Source organism: Oncorhynchus mykiss, chromosome 21, assembly GCF_057628025.1.
Source record: "Oncorhynchus mykiss isolate SJ-2025 chromosome 21, ASM5762802v1, whole genome shotgun sequence".
Taxonomy (NCBI): Eukaryota; Metazoa; Chordata; class Actinopteri; order Salmoniformes; family Salmonidae; genus Oncorhynchus; species Oncorhynchus mykiss.
The window spans coordinates 25,178,126-25,200,074 of NC_143042.1; the positions used below are offsets into that span (position 1 = coordinate 25,178,126).

Below are 21,949 nucleotides of genomic sequence, written 5' to 3' on the forward strand. Positions count from 1 at the left end.
TATTACTGTATACTGTATATCAGTTCAGTTTAGCATATCTAAACAGTTGTCCCACTTAACATGGATTAGATAGGACAGTGAATAAACCGTGAATGGCAGAGTAGGGGGCAGTATTTTGATTTTTGGATGAAAAACATACCCAAATGTAACTGCCTATTTCTCAGGCCCAGAATCTAGAATATGCATATAATTGTCAGATTAGGATAGAAAACACTCTAAAGTTTCCAAAACTGTCAAAATATTGTGTGTGAGAAAATTAAACCAGGAAGTGGCCTCTATTTTGAAAGCTCCATGTTCCATTGAATGCCTTCCCTCCATTTAAAGGGATATCAACCAGATTCCTTTTCCTATGGCTTCCCTATGTTGTGCACAGTCTTTAGACATAGTTTCAGGCCTTTATTTTGAAAAATGAGCAAGAAAGATAACATTGCGTCAGTGTATAGCTGGGTGTCCCCGGAGTTTTGCTTGCGCAACAGTAGGGTGGCAGCCATTGTCTCTCTCTCTCCTATTGAAGAAGCTAAAGTCCCGGTTGATATATTATCGATTATATATTGAAAAAACAACCTGAGGATTGATTATGAAAAATGTTTGACATGTTTCTGTGAACATTACGGATACTATTTGGAATTTTTGTATGCGATCTCGTGACCGCTTGAGCCTGTGGATTTCTGAACATAACGCGCCAAACAAATGGAGGTATTTTGGATAATAATCTTTATGGAACAAAATGAACATTTATTGAGAAACTGGGAGTCTCCTGAGTGCAAACAACAAAAGATCATCAAAGGTAAGTGATTTCATTTATTGCTTTTCTGACTTTCGTGACCAATCTATTTGTTTGTAATATTTTGTCTACTGAGAGGGATGTTCTTACATAAACGCTTGGATAGCTTTCGCCAAAAAGCTTTTTGAAATCTGACACGCCAGGTGGATTAACAACAAGCTAAGCTGTGTTTTGCTATATTGCACTTGTGATTTCATGAAAATTAAATATTTTTAGTAATTCAATTTGAATTTGGCGCGCTGCATTCCAGCTGATGTTGACGTAAATGATCCCGCTAACAGGATGGGTGCATCAAGAAGTTAAAGATTGCTGTCCAATTTGGAACCCTTTGACTTTTCCCACATTTTGTTACATTATAGCCTTGTTCTGAAATGGATTAAATATAAAACAATTCTCAGCAATCTACACACAATACCCCATAATGACAAAGCAAAAACAGGTTTTTAGACATTTTAGGAAATCTATTAAAATTTGAAAACCAAACTACCTTATTTACATAAGTATTTAGATCCTTTGCTATGAGACTCAAAATTGAGCTCAGGTGCATCCTTTCAACACTGATCATCCTTGAGATGTTTCTACAATTTGATTGGAGTCCACCTGTTGTAAATTCAATTGATTGGACATGTTTTGGAAAGGCATACACCTGTCTATATTAAGTCCCACAGTTAACAGTGCATGTCAGAGCAAAAACCAATCCATGATGTCAAAGGAATTGTCTGTAGAGCGCCGAGACAGGATTGTGTTGAAGCACAGATCTGGGGAATGTTACTAAAACATTTATTTAGCATTGAAGGTCCCCAAGAACAAAGTGGCCTCACTCATTCTTAAATGGAAGACATTTGGAACCACGAAGATTGTTCATAGAGTTGGCCGCCCGGCCAAACTGAACAGTCAGGGGAGAAGAGCTTTATTCGGGGAGGTGACTAAAAACCCCATCGGGGTCACTCTGACAGAGCTCTAGAATTCCTCTGAGAAGATGGGAGAACCTCCCAGAAGGACAACCATCTTTGCAGCACTCCACCAATCAGGCCTTTATGGTAGACTGGCCAGATGGAAGCCACTCCTCAGTAAAAGGCACATGACAGCCCACTTGGAGTTTGCCAAAAGGCACCTAAATGACTCTCAGACCATGAGAAACAAGATTCTCTGGTCTGATGAAACCAAGATAGAACTCTTTGGCCTGAATGCCAAGCACCACGTCTGCAGGAAACGTGGCACCATCCTTATGGTGAAGCATGCTGTGGGGATGTTTTTCAGCGGAAAGGACTGGGAGACTATTCAGGATCGAGGCAAAGACGAACAGAGCAAGGTACTCCAGAGCGCTCAGGACCTCAGACTGGGGCGACAGTTCACCTTCCAACAGGACAATGACCTTAAGCAGACAGCCAAGACAACGCAGGAGTGGCTTCGGGACAAGTCTCTGAATGTCCTTGAGTGGCCCAGCTAGAGCCCAGACTTTAACCCGATCGAACATCTCTGGAGAGACTTGAAAATAGCTGTGCAGCGGCGTTCCCCATCCAACTTGACAGAGCTTGAGAAGATCTGCAGAGTGGAATGGGAGAAACTCCCCAAATACAGTTGTGCCAAGCTTGTAGAGTCATATCCAAGAAGAATCGAGGCTGTAATCACTGCCAAAGGTGATTCAACAAAGTACTGTGTAAATGGTCTGATACCTATGTAAATGTGATATTTAATTGTGTAATTTTATTACATTTGCAAAAAATTCTAAACCTGTTTTTGCTTTTTCATTATGGGGTATTTTGTGTAGATGGATGAATTTAATACATTTTGAATAAGGTTTGTAATGAAACAAAATGTGGAAAAAGTTAAGGGGTCTGAATATTTTCAGAATGCACTGTACTGTATATCCCATGTTACCCAAATCTGCTCCTTGTCTGGAATCGAGCAGAACAGAAAATAAACACTTAATTGTACCTCAAAGCCTTCTGGGATGCCTGGGTACCTCGGATAGAACCGCGGGGGTCACATGTACGTCCCAACTGCAAGAAGGAACATTTTCATGTTGCTGCCAAGCCTGCTAAACTTCCACCAATTCCCTTAATTTATTCTGGCATCTCACCCTAACTATAAACACCAGTGTTTTGCCCCAGCTTGTCTGGAACGAGCCTGTCCTCTTACTCTGTTTGCGTCCCAAATGGCACCATATTCCTTACATAGTGCACTAGGGAAGAGGGTGCCATTGGGGACAGAGCTTGTGTGTTTTACATAAACGCTCTAGGAAGGGACAGAACAAGCCGCAGGGCTGTTGTAGCAGACTTAGTAAAACAGATATCCCATTTGATCATTTAGATGGGGAACAACTTCCCCATTTAGCCTACCATGTAAAAATGATGGCATGCTGCCCAACTTACAGCATCTTGATTCTGAAATGCGAAACAGGTGTTAGCACTACACTTGTAGTACTTTTCCTGTAGTGAAACATTCTGTTTTTGTGGTCAAGGACATTATGGGGATAATATTATTGACAATCAATGGTTTGGGGCTGACCGATAACAATTGACAGACAAGCCATTTGATATTATGGATCAACAGCATACAATTGAATGTCTTATAAACAAATGACTCCTCTAAGTGACTTTGGGTCCTTGAAAAGTGCTATTTAAAAACCACGTAATATTATTATTATTACTTCTCCGCAAAAACAAGCTATATAAACAACCTGATCTCTAACTCTAACCAGCTCCTTCTCTAACCTTGTTACAGGACCGTGGACCTTCTCTTTGACCCTAGCCTGACAATATAAGTTCCCCTACTACTGCAGCCTGCTGCCCCTGAGGAAAGCCTGAACACTGCGGCCACTCTACTGGAAAGTGTCTGGTATGTGCTCCACTTCACTCTGGTTACTTATTTGATCCATTTCACTGTCCATCCCCAGCCTTAAGAGGATACTGACACTAAAGCTTTAAAGCTCTGTGAACACTGACCTTATGGGGCTCAGAATCAAAGGGGGCCTGGCCTGTGTACTGTGTGTGTAAGTAGATGTTTGAATTAAGATCATGAGTACTGTATGGTAGGCTGTGAGTGAGTATGTAGTATGTATGTGATTGTGTGTGAGCGAGGTTGTGAGTTCTGTTTTTGATAAAGGCCATTTACATATCTTACAACAATGTTTTCCCCTTTTGAAAATGTAATGCCCTGGTCAAACGTAATCATATGTAAAGAATAATACTTTCACCTGATATCACATTAAAAGGAGCTTATTTGCAATATTCAAACATTCTGCTACAGTTTCATAATCTTGTAACTTTCCACACGGATGTCGTGTCAAAAATGGTGTCAGGTTATACATTGAGCCACAAGCCACTGAAAAGAGGCAGTGCCATTACAAGTGGTGAATCTATACCCTCTGACCCATGGTTCGGAGCAATCCTATTAGCCGTGCTAGGTGATGGCATTGTGCTGACTGCATGTCTGTGTGGGCCCAAGTTCTGGCAGGCTGCCTGGTCAGCAGTCTGTGCCCACACGCACAAACACACACACACATGCTGCTCTGCACAGTTCTCTGTCACAGTTCTCTCTGCTCCAACCTCTTCTGCTCTGTTCTGCTGCGGCAACGGTCAGATCATTATTTATTTAGAGAAGGAAGCAGATGACCACATGTCACCATGGAGCCTGGTCACATGGTCCAGGAACCGAACCCATAAGCCTCACTAGTTGTGACGGAGAGACAATAACAAGCAAAGCTGCCCCCCTTGCCACACATATGACACTTACACAATACCCAAGGTCTCTCCCTGGCCTGCTCCAATCCTTCACACCTGACTGCTCCAAATGAAATGGAAAACAAAATGGAGAACAATGGAGGTGAATGGCAATCTGAGTCCATTATTACTGGGTCCCTCCTCAATTATGGCCTGTTCCACTGATCCCCTGTCTACATGATATGGTTTATTAAATAGCTTCAGGTGGCAGAGATAGCCAGCTCAACAGTCAACACCAGATTCAGCCTTCATCTTAAAACGGTCTCGTAGCAGAATTCCTCCAGGTGATTTCGCAGCCAGGAGGTAATACAAAGCTTCTGTCTGTTTGTAGTGTTATAGTTTATACATAGGCTATGTCATGTATGTATAATGAATTGGTAATGCGAGCCACCATGACAATTTTAATTGAAATGAGCTTGGAAGGTGATGGAAGAGGAGAAGAAAGATTATCGTTCACATTAAATCACTAATTTCCCCATCCGAATCTCAGAATGTACTCAGCATGTATTATTGGCTAAACACCCCCAAAGCAGCATGAGTTAAATCAATGTTTCCCAACTCCAGTCCTCAGGTCCCCCAACAGTACACATTTCTAATGTAGCCCCAGAAAAGCGCACTTGATTCATCTTGTCAGGTGTGTTATCTGGGGCTACAATGAAAATGTGTACTGTTGGGAATACTTGAGGACCAGAGTTGGAAAACACTGACTTAGTTTGAACTGAACACAGGGAACCACCAGAGTTAAAAGGGGTCTGAAGTCATTTACTCTGCCCAGCCACAGTTCCTCTGACTTCTAATGGGCCATCTAATGGGTCGTCTTGGGTGGGTCGTACCTTGGGTGTGAGAGCCTGAGACACAGACACAGAGGGTACTAGAGTCAGGGTGTGGCGAACCAGTTACCTGTGCCTGCCTACGGCATTGCATGCATCGCATGCTCAGCAGTTTGGAAAAATAGACTCCTGTCCCATCGCTTGGCCTGTAAATACCTTGGTAGTGCGCGGTAATCAAAAATAATCTAGTCCAAGTTGTACCCCGGCCCAACATACTAGTTAAAGCTTGGTCGCAAATGGGTCTTCCAAATGGACAATGACCTCAAGCATACTTCCAAAGTTGTGGCAAAATGGCTCAAGGACAGCAAAGTCAAGGTATTTGAGTGGTCATCACATATCCCTGACCTCAATCCTATAGAAAATATGTGGGTGTCACGACTACTACCGAAGGTGGCTCCCCTTCCTGTTCGGGTGGCGCTCGGCGGTCATCGTCACCGGCCTACTAGCTTCCACTGATCCTTTTCCCCCTTTCTGTTTATTGGTTTCACCTGTTTTGTGTTTAGGCTGATTAGTCGGGCTATGGTAACTAGCAGGCCCGCCTGCTCTTTTGCGGGATTGTTTGTGTAATTAGTGTGCACGTTTGAGTTTAACGTGTTTCCCATTTCGTGGGTTTTTGCTGGACTGTTTAAGTCCCCGTGTTTGGGGCATTTGTTTTGTGTGCTCCCTGTGTTTCGTGGGGTGGCTTATGCGCCCCGTTTGTGCATTAAATAGCACTACCCTGAACTCTCTGCTTCCTGTGCCTGACTTTGCACCCACTATACACAGATCGTTACAGAATCCCGCACCTTGTAATGGAGTAAGCAGAGCACCTGCTAAACCCCTTCCATCGATGGAGGAATGGGTCCTCCATCATACCACCGTCCTCCATCGAATAGGATTGGCAATGGATCAGATGATGGAGAGAATGGACCAATGGGAGAGGAGTGGTCTCCTCTCTTCAACTCTGTTTCCTCCGACGAATCCACCTTCTCCAACTCGAGCTGTACCTGGCGGCCGTGATACCAACTCCCTCGGGGGAGGAGAGTGTGAGTGTCCTCGTCTCCTGCCTGACGGGTCATGCTCTGGAGTGGGCCAACGCGGTCTGGAATGGCCCAGGATTTCACGTTAGAGTTCCGGACCTTGGCCACTGGGGCTGGGTGGAACAACAAGGCCCTGATAGACCACTACCGGTGTAGTCTCCGGGAGGACGTCCGCAGGGAGCTAGCGTGTCGGGACGCCGCTCTCTCCCTTGACGAACTAATAGACATGTCTATCCGGCTGGACAATCTGCTGGCTGCCCGCGGGCTTTCGGAGAGGGTCCTGTCTGTTCCACCACAAAGCACTCCCGCTCCCATTCCTATGGAGTTAGGGGGGGCCGTTCCGAGGGATACCGGAGGAGGCTCCTCCTGCACCAGCTGTGGTCGGAGAGGACACACGGCCGACCGGTGGTGGGGGAGCCCGTCTGGGAGTCGAGAGGGGAGGCGGAACACTTCTCAGTCACCCCAGGGGGGTCAGCACCAAACTCACCCAGAACCCCCTGTTGGTCACATGTTTGTATTTATTTTGTTTATTGACTTTCCTCCCTCTTTCCAGCATAAGGCCCTAGTCGATTCAGGCACGGCTGGGAACTTTATGGATCGCGGACTCGCCATCAAAATGGGTATTCCGCTAGTGCACTCCCTAGATAGCCGGCCATTATGGTCAGGGTTTGTTAGGGAGGCCACGGTTCCCCCCTTCCCCGTGCACTCCCTAGATAGCCGGCCATTATGGTCAGGGTTTGTCAGGGAGGCCACGATTCCACTGGACATGGTAACGCAGGGGAATCATAAGGAGCGGATTAGTCTCTTCCTTATCAATTCACCTGCGTTTCCAGTGGTACTGGGGCTTCCCTGGCTGGCTAGTCACAATCCTAGGATTTCGTGGAGACAGGAGGTTCTCCAGGGGTGGTCAGAGGAGTATTCAGGGAGGTGCATGGGAGTTTCCATCGGTGCCACATCGGTGGAGAGTCCAGACCAAGTTTCCACTGTGCGCATTCCCCCTGAATATGCCGATTTGGCTATCGCTTTCTGTAAGAAGAGGGTGACTAAATTACCACCTCATCGACAGGGGGATTGTGCGACAAATCTCCAGGTAAACGCTGTGCTTCCCAAGAGTCACGTGTACCCATTGTCCCAGGAGGAGACGTTGGCTATGGAGACATACGTCACGGAATCTCTGGGACAAGGGTACATTCGGCCCTCCATTTCACCCGTCTCCTCAAGTTTATTTTTTGTGAAGAAAAATGAGGGAGGTTTGCGTCCGTGCATTGATTATAGAGGTCTAAATGCCATCAAAGCGGGGTTTAGTTACCCGCTACCTCTCATCGCTACGGCGGTGGAATCATTTCACGGAGCACGGTTTTTCACAAAACTGGACCTCAGGAGCGCTTATAATCTGGTGCGTATTCGGGATGGAGACGAGTGGAAAACCGCGTTCAGTACCACATCGGGTCATTATGAGTACCTCGTCATGCCGAATGGGTTAAAGAATGCTCCTGCCGTCTTTCAAACCTTTGTAGACGAGATTCTCAGGGAGGGCGTGGGGGTCTATATCGATGATATTCTGATCTATTCCGCCACCCGCACCGCGCATGTGTGTGTCTATGGCGCGCAGGGTGCTTGGTAGACTGCTGGAGCATGACCTATATGTCAAGGCTGAGAAGTGTGTGTTCTCCAAATGAGCCGTCTCCTTCCTGGGTTATCGCATTTCCACCTCGGGGGTGGTGATGGAGTGTGACCGCGTTAAGGCCGTGCTTCACTCTTGATACTAGCCATCCGGGATCGTAAATACAGCCTCAAGCCCATTACCATAACGCAACGTTAACTATTCATGAAAATCGCAAATGAAATGAAATAAATATGCTAGCTCTCAAGCTTAGCCTTTTGTTAACAACACTGTAATCTCAGATTTTCAAAATATGCTTTTCAACCATAGCAAAACAAGCATTTGTGTAAGAGTATTGATAGCTAGCGTAGCATTTAGCGTAGCATTCAGAGGGCAACATTTTCACAAAAACAAGAAAATAATTCAAATAAAATCATTTACCTTTGAAGAACTTCGGATGTTTTCAATGAGGAGACTCTCAGTTAGATAGCAAATGTTTCGTTTTTCCAAAAAGTTTCCTTGTGTAGGAGAAATCGCTCCGTTTTGTTCATCGCGTTTGGCTACCAAAAAAACCCGAAAATTCAGTCATCAAAACGCCAAACTTTTTTCCAAATTAACTCCATAATATCGACTGAAACATGGCAAACGTTGTTTAGAATCAATCCTCAAGGTGTTTTTCACATATCTCTTCGATGATATATCGTTCGTGGAAGTCTGGTTTCTTCTCTGAATCACATGGAAGAATACTTGCAGCTGGAGATTATGCACCAATTTCGACGCAGGACACCAGGCGGACACCTGGTAAATGTGGTCTCTTATAGTCAATCTTCCAATGATATGCCTACAAATACGTCACAATGCTGCAAACACCTTGGGGAAACGACAGAAAGTGTAGGCTCATTCCTTGCGCATTCACAGCCATATAAGGAGACAATGGAAAACAGCGCCTCAAAAATTTCGCTCACTTCCTGTTTGAAGTTTCATCTTGGTTTCGCCTGTAGCATCAGTTCTGTGGCACTCACAGATAATATCTTTGCAGTTTTGGAAACGTCAGAGTGTTTTCTTTCCAAAGCTGTCAATTATATGCATAGTCAAGCATCTTTTCGTGACAAAATATCTTGTTTAAAACGGGAACGTTTTTCATCCAAAAATTAAATGCTGCCCCTAGAGTTTCAAGAGGTTAATTGGCCGACTCCAACCACGGTGAAGGAGGTGCAGCGGTTCTTAGAGTTTGCAAATTACTACCGGAGGTTTATCCGGGGTTTTTGCCAGGTAGCGGCCCCCATTACCTCACTGCTGAAGGGGGTGCTGGTGCGGTTGCGGTGGTCGGCAGAGGCTGACAGAGCCTTCAATAGGTTAAAGGCGCTGTTCACAGATGCCCCCGTGTTGGCGCACCCGGACCCCTCTTTAGCATTCATAGTGGAGGTGGATGCATCCGAGGCTGGGGTGGGTGCCGTGCTATCACAGCGCTCGGGTACGCCACCGAAACTCCACCCCTGCGCTTTCTTTTCGAGGAAGCTCAGTCCGGTGGAGCGTAACTATGATGTGGGGGACCGGGAGTTGTTAGCGGTGGTAAAGGCCCTGAGGGTGTGGAGACACTGGCTTGAGGGGGCTAGGCACCCTTTTCTCATCTGGACCGACCACCAGAATCTGGAGTATATCCGGGCAGCTAGGAGACTGATTCCGCGTCAGGCAAGGTGGGCCATGTTCTTCACCCGATTCAGGTTCTTCCTGTCTTATAGACCAGGCTCCCTTAACACGAAGGCCGACGTGCTGTCCCGTCTCCATGACACGAAGGATCGGCAGGTGGCACCAGTGGTATGGGATGTGGACTCGGACATCGAGCGGGCGTTACGGGTGGAACCTGTGCCTCCTCAGTGTCCGACTGGTCGCAAGTACGTGTCGCTTGGTGTTCATGATCAACTGATTTGGTGGGCTCACACACTATCCTCTTCGGGTCATCCTGGTGTGGCGAGGACAGTGCGGGGTCTCAGGGGGAAGTATTGGTGGTCCACCTTGGCTAGGTACGTTAGGTTCTATGTCTCTTCCTGTTCAGTGTGCGCCCAGAGTAAGGCTCCTAGGCACCTTCCTAGAGGGAAGTTATAGCCCCTCCCTGTTCCACAACGGCCGTGGTCTCACTTGTCAGTGGATTTCCTGACTGATCTTCCCCCGTCTCAGGGGAACACTACGGTCCTGGTTGTTGTGGATCGGTTTTCTAAGTCCTGCTGTCTCCTCCCGTTGCTCGGTCTCCCTACAGCCCTACTGACTGCGGAGGCGCTATTTACCCACGTCTTCTGGCACTACGGAGTGCCGGAGGACATCGTCTCTGATCGGGGTCCCCAGTTCACGTCCCGGGTATGGAGGGCGTTCATGGAGTGTCTGGGGGTCTTGGTCAGCCTGACCTCCGATTAACACCCTGAGAGTAATGTGCAGGTGGAGAGAGTGAACCAGGAGGTGGGTAGGTTTCTGTGGTCGTATTGCCAGGACCGGCCCAGGGAGTGGTCTAGGTACGTCCCATGGGCGGAGTTGGCCCAGAACTCACTCCGTCACTCCTCTATGAATCTATCACCATTCCAGTGTGTGTTGGGCTACCAGCCGGTCCTGGCACCATGGCATCCGAGTCAGACCGAGGCTCCTGCAGTGTAGGAGTGGGTGCAGTGCTCCAAGGAGACCTGGAGAGCCGTCCAGGAATCCCTCAAACAAGCCGGTGGACAGCAGAAGAGGAGTGCTGACCGCCACTGCAGTGAGGTCCCAGTGTTCATACCGGGGGACAGGGTCTGGCTCTCGACCCGAAACCTACCCCTCCGCTTGCCCTGCCGGAAGCTGGGGCCGCAGTGTGTTGGGCCCTTCAAAGTCCTGAGGAGGATAAATGAGGTGTGTTATAGATTACATCTATCCCATATTACAACTTTCCCATTGCGTGGGTTTTTGCTGGACTGTTTAAGTCCCTGTGTTTGGGGCATTTGTTTTGTGTGCTCCCTGTGTTTCGGGGGTGGCTTATGTGCGCCGTTTGTGCATTAAATTGCAATACCCTGAACTCTCTGCTTCCTGTGCCTGATTTCGCACCCACTACACCCAGATCGTTACAGTGGGCAAAACTGAAAAAGCGTGTGTGAGCAAGGAGGCCTACAAACTTGACTCAGTTACACGAGCTCTGTCAGCAGGAAGTGGCCAAAATTCACCCAACTTATTGTGGGAAGCTTGTGGAAGGCTACCCGAAACATTTGACCCAAATGAAACAATTTATAGACAATGTTACCAAATACTAATTGAGTGTATGTAAACTTCTGACCCACTGGGAATGTGATCAAAGAAATGAAAGCTGAAATAAATAATTCTCTCTACTATTATTCTGACATTTCACATTCTTAAAATAAAGTGGTGATTCTAAATTACCTAAGACAGGGAATTTTTTACTAGGATTAAATGTCAGGAATTGTGAAAAACTGAGTTTAAATATATTTGGCTGAGGTGTATGTAGACTTAAACTGTATCAGCTGTGATGTCAACTCCAGCATTCACTGTAGCATGACTCTCTCAGCCCAATGCACGTCCAAAGCTGTAGTCTATAGCTGCTCAGTAGTTCCAAAAACATCAGGTGATTTTGCAGAGAGCCACATCAATTTACAGAAATACTCATTATAAATGTTGATGAAAATACAAGAGTTATGCATGGAACTTTAGATACACTTCTCCTTAATGCAACCGCTGTGTCAGATTTCAAAAAAGCTTTACGGAAAAAACAAACCATAATCTGAGTACGGCGCTCAGAGACCAAACAACCCAAAAAGATATCCCCCATATTGTGCAGTTAACATTAGTCAGAAATAGCATTATAAATATTCACTTAACTTTGATGATCTTCTTCAGAATGAACTCCCAGGAATCCCAGTTCCACAATGAATGTTTGATTTGTTCGATGAAGTCCATTATTTATGTCCAAATAGCTTCTTTTGTTAGCGCGTTTTGTACAAAAAATCCAAGGTCACGAAGTGCGTTCGCTAGGAGCAGACGAAATGTCAAAAAGGTCCGTTACAGTCTGTAGAAACATGTCAAACGATGTATAGAATCAATCTTTTAAGATGTTTTTAACATAAATCTTCAATAATGTTCCAACCGGAGAATTCCTTTGTCTGTAGAATTGCGATGGAACAGAGCTCGCTCTCACGTGAACGAGCGTCATGAGCTCAAAGAATTCTGTCAGACCTCTGACTCATTCCCCTCTCATTCGCCCCCAATTTACAGTAGAATCATCAAACTAGGTTCTAAAGACTGTTGACATCTAGTGGAAGCCTTAGGAAGTGCAACATGACCAATATCCCACTGTATCTCCAATAGGTAATGAGTTGAAAAACGACCAACCTCAGATTTCCCACTTCCTGGTTGGATTTTTTCTCAGGTTTTTGCCTGCCGTGAGTTCTGTTATACTCACAGACATCATTCAAACCGTTTTAGAAACTTCAGAGTGTTTTCTATCCAAATATACTAATATATTAGCAAATTGGACTGAGTAGCACACAGTTTACTCTGGGCACCTTATTCAGCCAAGCTACTCAATACTGCCCCCAGCCATAAGAAGTTAACCTGTCTAGGACTGGAACCCCGTTCCACTAGCGGAACCCCTCGCCAACAGCCAATGAAATTGCAGGGCACCAAATACAAATCAACAGAAATCTCATACATCTAATTTCTCAAACATACAAGTATTAGGCACCATTTTAAAGATAAAATTCTCGATAATCCAGCCACAGTGTCTGATTTCAAAAATGCTTTACAGCGAAAGCACCACAAACAATTCGGTTAGGTCACCACCAAGTCACAGAAAAACCCAGCCATTTTTCCAGCCAAAGAGAGTAGTCACAAAAAGCACAAATAGAGATTAAATGAATCACTAACCTTTGATGATCTTCCTCAGATGACACACATAGAACTTCATGTTCGATAAAGTGCATATTTATATCCAAAAATCTAATTTTACATTGGTGTGTTATGTTCAGTAGTTCAAAAACATGCTGTGATTTTGCAGAGATCGCTCTCTGTTCACAGAAATACTCATTATAAATGTTGATGAAAATTCAAGTGTTATGCATGGAACTTTAGATACACTTCTCCTTAATGTAACCGCTGTGTCAGATTTAAAAAAATCTTTACGGAAAAAGCATAATCTGGGTATGGAGCTCAGAGCCCAAACCAGACAAAATAAATATCCGCCATGTTGCACAGTCAACATTAGTCAGAAATAGCATTATAAATATTCACTTATCTTTGATGATCTTCATCAGAATGCACTCCCCGGAATCTCAGTTCCGTAAAGTCCATAATTTATGTCCAAATAGCTTCTTTTGTTAGGGCGTTTGGTAAAGAAAGCCAAACGCGCATTTAGGTCCAAAGTCGGACGAAAAGTTAAAAAAGTTATATTACAGGTCATAGAAACTTGTCAAACTAAGTATAGTATCAATCTTTAAGATGTTTTTATCATAAATATTCAATAATGTTCCAACTAGAGAATTCCATTGTCTGTAGAAAAGCTTCCGACTTCAACTGTACATTAGCCTGGAATGCTAGAGGGCCTCTGGCATAACTGCGGGACAAGCGTTCTCAGGTTACTTACTGTATATCCATCTATATTCTGGAAATACGTTTACAACTCTATAAGAGCGCTGACCCGTTTAGCCACTGCACCATGCACTGTCCACTAGGACTAGGTTACTGTATTAGAGAGTCCAGCACAGACATTTAACTCGGTAGGCAGAATAATAGGCAGTGCTCTTACTTGGGCAATTTAGATAAAGTGTTTTGTGGGAATTCTGCCTGTACACCCATGAGAAATGCAAGGAGAATTTTGAATTCATGTCACACCCTGCACCCAAACAGTCTCACACACACACACACACACACACACACACACACACACACACACACACACACACACACACACACACACACACACACGTAAAATAGGCCTAATTTAACCATAATGATTGTTAAGTATGTTGTGAGGATGGAGATCTGTCCAGAAAGGGTTACAATACATGTCAGGGAGAGGAGGGAGCATCCTGTATGTCATTAAACTAAATGTCACATAATAGCTTGGAGTGTCTCTGTGCCACTCCCTCCCAAAATACATAACCTTTTAAAAGGTATGCATGATATTACTTTGGAATGTGTAAATACCTTCTGTCTCTCTCAGGTGGGTCCTCGCCCACACACACAAAAAGGGGCCTTGACCAAACTGGGTCCAACCTTTTCCAGCCAAGTTGCCCTCTCCAGGCTTGGGCTGATAAGTTTCCATAACGTGGAAATCCTTAACTTTCATAGCTTGCTGTTTATCTTTCACTTCTGTGTTTGTGTACATACTCCTCCTCTCACCTTTTTGGATTCCTGACATCCCAGCTTAGGCAAACTTTCCATTTGTACAATGTTCCATCGTGACTCCCCACCTCCCGTGACTCCCTACCAGCTTCCACTACCGCTACTGCCAATGAGCCGTGTTAATGATGATAACAACGGTAGTGATATTTGGAAAAAAAAAGCTAAAAAATGTGCTTGAGGCATAGTCGCGAGAAGTATATGCTAAGGGTGCTGCAACACCCCCTGAAAAATATTTTCTATGTACACTACCGTTCAAAAGTTTGGGGTCACTTAGAAATGTTCTTGTCTTTGAAAGAAAAGCACATTTTTTTGTCCATTTAAATAACATCAAATTAATCAGATATACAGTGTAGACATTGTTAATGTTGTAAATGACTATTGTAGCTGGACATGGCTGATAAAAAAAAAAATTGTGTACAGAGGCCCATATCAGCAGCCGTCACTCCTGTGTTTCAATGGCACGTTGTGTTAGCTAATCCAAGTTCATCATTTTTAAAGGCTAATTTATCATTAGAAAACCCTTTTGCAGTTATGTTAAAAACTGTTGTTCTGATTTAAAGAAGCAATTAACTGGCCTTCTTTAGACTAGTTGAGTATCTGGAGCATCAGCATTTGTGGGTTTGATTACAGGCCCAGAAACAAAGACCTTTATTCTGAAACTCATCAGTCTATTCTTGTTCTGAGAAATGAAGGCTATTCCATATTAGAAATTGCCAAGAAACTGAAGATCTCATTCAATGCTGTGTACTAATCCCTTCACAGAACAGCACAAACTGTCTTTAACCAGAATAGAAAGAGGAGTGGGAGGCCCGGTGCACAACTGAGTAAGAGGACATTAGAGTGTCTAGTTTGAGAAGCAGACTCATTAAATAGTTCCCGCAAAACACCAGTCTCAACAGTGAAAAGGCTACTATGGGATGCTGGCCTAGGCAGAGTTGCAATGAAAAAGCCATATCTCAGACTGGCCAATAAAAAAAAAAAATGTTGATGGGCAAAAGAACACAGACACTGGACAGAGAAACTCTGCCTAGAAGGCTAGCATCCCTGAGTAGCCTTTTCGCTTTTGACGTTGAGACTGGTGTTTTGCTGGCACTATTTAATGAAGATGCCAGTTGAGGACTTGTGTGTACCTAAACAGACGCCTCACACACACACGCCCGCACGCGCGCCCGCGCGCGCGCACAGTCAAAGGTTTTAGAACACCTACTCATTCAAGGGTTTTTATTTATTTATTTTTTATTTTTTTTTATTTTTTTGTTTGAATTTTACCCCTTTTTCTCCCCAATTTCGTAGTATCCAATTGTGTAGTAGCTACTATCTTGTCTCATCGCTACAACTCCCGTACGGGCTCGGGAGAGACGAAGGTTGAAAGTCATGCGTCCTCCGATACACAACCAACCAAGCCGCTGCTTCTTTAACACAGCGCACATCCAACCCGGAAGTCAGCCGCACCAATGCGCCGGAGGAAACACCGTGCACCTGGCCACCTTGGCTAGCGTACACTGCGCCCAGCCCGCCACAGGAGTCGCTGGTGCGCGATGAGACAAGGACACCCCTACCGACCAAGCCCTCCCTAACCCGGGCGACGCTAGGCCAATTGTGCGTCGCCCCACGGACCTCCCGGTCGCGGCCGGTTACGACAGAGCCTGGGCGCGAACCCAGGACTCTGATGGCACAGCTGGCGCTGCAGTACAGCGCCCTTAACCACTGCGCCAGGTTTTTATTTATTTTTACTATTTTCTACATTGTAAAATAATAATGAAGACATTAAAACTATGAAATAACACGAATGGAATCATGTAGTAACCAAAAACGTGTTAAACAAATCTAAATATATTTGAGATTCTTCAAAGTTGCCACCCTTTGCCTTGATGACAGCTTTGCACACTCTTGGCATTCTCTCAACCAGCTTCATGAGGTAGTCACCTGGATTGCATTTAAATTAACAGGTGTGCCTTGTTAAAAGTGAATTCGTGGAATGTCTTTCTTTCTTAATGCGCGCGGGGGGGTAATACAGAAGATAGCCCTATTTGGTAAAAGACCATGTCCATATTATGGAAAGAACAACTCAAATGACATGAAGGTCAGCCAAAATTTCATTAACTTTGAAAGTTTCTTCAAGTGCAGTCGCAAAGCTCTATGATGAAACTGCTCTCATGAGGACCGCCACAGGAATGAAAGAAAAAGGTACCTTTGCTGCAGAGGATAAGTTCGTTAGAGTTACCAGCCTCAGAGAATTCTGCTCAAATAAATGCTTCACAGAGTTGATGCTTCACAACATCGACTGTTCAGAGTAGAGGTTGACCGATTAATCGGAATGGCCGATTAATTAGGGCCGATTTCAAGTTTTCATAACAATCAGAAATCTGTATTTTTGGACGTTTTTTTTTACACCTTTAATTAACTAGGCAAGTCAGTTAAAGAACACATTCTTCTTTTCAATGACGGCCTAGGAACGGTGGGTTAACTGCCTTGTTCAGGTGCAGAATGACAGATTTGTACCTTGTCAGCTCTGGGATTTAATCTTGCAACCTTACGGTTAACTAGTCCAACGCTCTAACCACCTGCCTCTCACTGCACTCCACGAGGAGCCTGCCTGTTACACGAATGCAGTAGAAGCCAAGGTAAGTTGCTAGCTAGCATTAAACTTATCTTCTAAAAAACAATCAATCAATCAATCATAATCACTAGTTAACTACACATGGTTGATGATATTACTAGTTTATATAGCGTGTTCTGCGTTGCATATAAATGATGCAACGCTGGGGGATGATTTAACAAAAGCGCATTTGCGAAAAAAGCACAATCGTTGAACGACTGTACCTAACCATAAACACCAATGCCTTTCTTAAAATCAATACACAGAAGTATATATTTTTAAACCTGCATATTTAGCTCAAAGAAATCCAGGTTAGCAGGCAATATTAACCAGGTGAAATTGTGTCACTTCTCTTGCGTTCATTGCACGCAGAATCAGGGTATATGCAACAGTTTGGGCAGACTGGCTCATTGCGAACTAATTTGCCAGAATTTTACATAATTATGACATAACATTGAAGGTTGTACAATGTAACAAGAATATTTAGACTTAGGGATGCCACCCGTTAGATAAAATACCAGAACGGTTCCGTATTTCACTGAAATAATAAACGTTTAGTTTTTTTGAAATGATAGTTTCCGGATTCGACCATATAAACAAGATCCCACAAACACAGGTGGGAAAAATAACTACTTAAATATGATCCCCAATTAGAGACAAAGATTACCAGCTGCCTCTAATCGGGAATCATACAAAACACCAACATATAAAAAGAAACAAGAACACAACATAGACATACTGTAGCTATACTAGATCACCCCCTAGTCACGCCCTGACCTACTATACCATAGAGAAACAATGGCCCTTTATGGTCAGGGCATGACATCCAGTGTCTGTATGGGTCCACAACACTTTTAGTGTTGATTTAAACACTCTCTGTTTTAACACTGGATAATTTAGTGTGTACTATCCAATTTGCTTACAGTCACTTAAAATCAAAATACATTTTATTTGTCACATGCGCCGAATACAATAGCCGTAGACCTTACAGTGAAATACTTACTTACAAACCCTTAATAACCAACAATGCAGTTCAAGAAATAGAGTTTAGAAAGTAATTGCTATAGAAACTAAAGTATAAATAAAAACAAAAAAAACAATAACGAAGTCGGAAGTTTACAGTTGAAGTCGGAAGTTTACATACACCAACATATAAGCCAAATGCATTTAAACTCAGTTTTTCACAATTCCTGACATTTAATCCTAGTAAAAATTCCCTGTCTTGGGTCAGTTAGGATCTCCACTTTATTTTAAGAATGTGAAATGTCAGAATTATAGAAGAGAGAATGATTTATTTCAGCTTTTATTTCTTTCATCACATTCCCAAAAGGTCAGAAGTTTACATACACTCAATTACTATATGGTAGCATTGCCTTTAAATTGTTTAACTTGGGTTAACTTCTTGATCCTACTTGAGACGCAGACGTCTCAAGTAGGCACCTGGAAATGCAAATGCGCTACGCTAAATGCTAAATGTACTCGTTAAAACTCAAACGTTCATTAAAATACACATGCAGGGTATTGAATTAAAGCTACACTCGTTGTGAATCTAGCCAACAAGTCAGATTTTTTAAATGCTTTTCGGCAAAAGCATGAGAAGCTATTATCTGATAGCATGCAACACCCCCAATATACCTGAAGGGGACGAAAACAAAATAATTAGCGTAGCCGGCGCTACACAAAAACGCAGAAATAAAATATAAAACATTCATTACCTTTGATGATATTCTTTGTTGGCACTCCTATATGTCCCATAAACATCACAAATTGATATTTTTCCCGATTAAATCCGTCCATGTATGCCCAAAATATCCATTTGTATAGCCTGTCTGCTTCAGGAAAAAAGCTCTCTTCCAACACGAAACGTCATTTTTAAAAATTATATAAGTTGCCTATATTCTTTGACAAAACACTTCAACCTACTTTTGTAACCCAACTTTAGGTATTTGTAAACGTTAATAAGCGATCAAATTGATCACTGGGCGATCTGTATTCAATAGCAGCTACTCAAGAAAACAATGTCAATTTTTCAATCTTCCAAAATCGATTGTTGTAGGCTGGATGGAATGACGGATCTATTGGTAATGTCTCAAAGGATTTTTGTCAATGAAAATGACGTTTTTGGCATCGTGTGGAAAATGTAGGAATTGCATCCGTGTCCATATTAAATTTGGTGTCCTTTAAACAATACATGAAAGGGGCGCATGGATACTTTTTTCAGCTTACAGTGACCAGTTTTTCTTGCGCTTTTCGATGAAACACACGCTCTGTTATAGTCACAGCCGTGATTTAACCAGTTTTAGAAACTTCAGAGTGTTTTCTATCCACACATACTAATCATATGCATATACTATATTCCTGGCATGAGTAGCAGGACGCTGAAATGTTGCGCGATTTTTAACAGAATGTTCGAAAAAGGAGGGGGTAGGATGAAGAGGTTTTAAACGTTTCAGGTAGCCTTCCACAAGCTTCCCACAATAAGTTGAGTGAATGTTGGCCTCCTGACAGAGCTGGTGTAACTGAGTTAGGTTTGTAAGCCTCCTTCCTCGCACACGCTTTTTCAGTTCTACCCAAACTTTTTCTATAGGATTGAAGTCAGGGCTTTGTAATGGCCACTCCAATACCTTGACTTTGTTGTCCTTTTTGCCACAACTTTGGAAGTATGCTTGGGGTCATTGTCCATTTGGAAGACCCATTTTCAACCAAGCTTTGAACTTGAGATCTTGCTTCAATATATGCAAGTCATTTTCCTCCTTCATGATACCATCTCTTTTGTGAAGTGCACCAGTCCATCCTGCAGCAAAGCACCCCCACAACATGATGCTGCCACCCCCATGCTTCACGGTTAGGATGGTGTTCTTCGGCTTGCAAGCCTCCCCCTTTTTCCTCCAAACATAACGATGGTCATTATGGCCAAACAGTATTTTTGTTTCATCAGACCAGAGTCCATTTCACCAAAAAGTACGATCTTTGTCCCCATGTGTAGTTGCAAACCATAGTCTGGCTTTTTATGGAGGTTTTACCTGTTGCCTTCAGCATCTTCACAAGGTTCTTTGCTGTTGTTCTGGGATTGATTTACACTTTTCGCACCAAAGTACATTCATCTCTAAGAGACAGAACACGTGTCTTCCTGAGCAGTATGACGGCTGCGTCATACTTGCATACTATTGTTTGTACAGATGAACATGGTACCTTCAGGCGTTTGGAAATGACTCCCAAAGATGAACCAGACTTGTGGAGGTCTACATTTTTTTCTGAGGTCTTAGCTGATTTATTTTGATTTTCCCATGATGTCATGCGAAGAGGCACTGAGTTTGAAGGTAGGCCTTGAAATACATCCACAGGTACACTTCCAATTGACTCAAATTATGTCAATTAGCCTATCAGAAGCTTCTAAAGCCATTACATAATTTTCTGGAATTTTCCAAGCTGTTTAAATTCTCAGTCAACTTAGTTTATGTAAACTTCTGACCCACTGGAATTGTGATACAGTGAATTATAAGTGAATAATCTGTCTGTAAACAATTGTTAGAAAATTACTAATGTCATGCACAAAGTAGATGTCCTAACCGACTTACCAAAACTATAGTTTGTTAACAATACATTTGTGGAGTGGTTGAAAACGGGTTTTAATGACTCCAACTTAAGTGTATGTAGACTTCCGACTTCTCGGCTCAAACGGAAATTACCTTCATTTTAACTCAGATCTTCAGCGATTTAATTTTTTAAAATTTTATTTTATTTTTATGGATGGAATCCAGCCTTAAACTGAGGAAAGTCGCACCAACCTAGAAGTTGAGTCAATTTGCGGGGTACAGGTTAGTCGAGGAAATTTGCACATGTAGGTAGGGGTAAAGTGTCTATGCATAGATATTAAACAGCGAGTAGCAGCAGTGTAAAAATAAAGAGGCGGGGGGGTGTCAATGTAAATAGTCCGGGTGGCCACTTAGTCATCAGCTCTTGTAAAAAGGTACACCGTGTACATTATCCATAATGTCCTCTGGTCTCTGTCTATCTATTAGTGCAATGGGGCATCAGGAATCGCAGTGGGCCATCGAGGGGAATTCAATAAATATTTTACAATGTGCCAATCCTCTCTCAGTCAGCAACCAATGGCAAACCATCCTGATCACAGCATGGGGCTAGGCTGATGGAGCCAACACCAGAGATCTGGCCTCAAACAAGCAGGGAGTTGTGCCAATTTTCTCTTCATGGGTTTTCAGTTCAGTGTTTTTTTTATGATTAAAAATTATGCTCTGAGGGAGTAGAAAGAGAGTAGACTGTATTTTATAGAGGGGATATGAGAATCATGAGCAAATGTGGGTAGTATGTTCTTTCGAGGGTATATCTTGTTTTTATTAACATTACTGCAAAATGTCAATAAAAAAGTTAATGCAATAAATAAAAAATGGTGTAAACTATGATAAGAAAAGGTCGCTGGTTATCTACTCCCCTTTATGAACTAATTTTGTAAGTGGGTGGCTGGCCTTCTCACAGAGATTACACCATCAGTATGATGAATCACATGAAGGAAACCCTGAATGACATTAAGATAACCTTAAAACAACTTTCCCTCGGATCTTGCAGTGGTCTGTAGAGTGAATATATTCCTCCATTTCAACTAAAAGCAGAACACATAAACATACCACATGTCAATCCAGGGCTGTAGCAGATTCTGTTTTGTTCCAACACAACACCATAACATGATTGTGCTGTCAATGACGGACGTAACTCAAATAGTGTGGAAATTCTGGGCACTTTTCAGAAACATCACCAAATGCAGAATCAGAATGACTACAGCAAGTAGAATGCTGGAGCATTCCATTCTGGTATTCCATCTTGGAGCAGTCAGAAAGGGCAATCCATTTCTTTGTAGGCAAAGAGGGCTGTCTATAGATGGCATCTGGACTGGTGATTGCAGCCCAGCATTCCATAAGGTCCTGCGGGAAGGAGGAGGGTAAAGGGGTGAGGAAGGAAGGAGAGGTCAGGAGTGTGTGTATGCACGTGTGTGCACGAC

The 21,949-nt window shown here is 43.4% G+C and overlaps 1 long non-coding RNA gene across 1 annotated transcript; it reads left to right on the plus strand.

Annotated features, from left to right (window-relative positions):
- Nucleotides 1-463: 463 nt before the first annotated feature.
- On the plus strand, nucleotides 464-3,625 carry LOC149973031 (uncharacterized). Its single transcript, XR_016490417.1, has 2 exons — nucleotides 464-787; nucleotides 3,512-3,625. It is a non-coding gene; the product is annotated as an uncharacterized LOC149973031 (long non-coding RNA).
- Nucleotides 3,626-21,949: the final 18,324 nt, after the last annotated feature.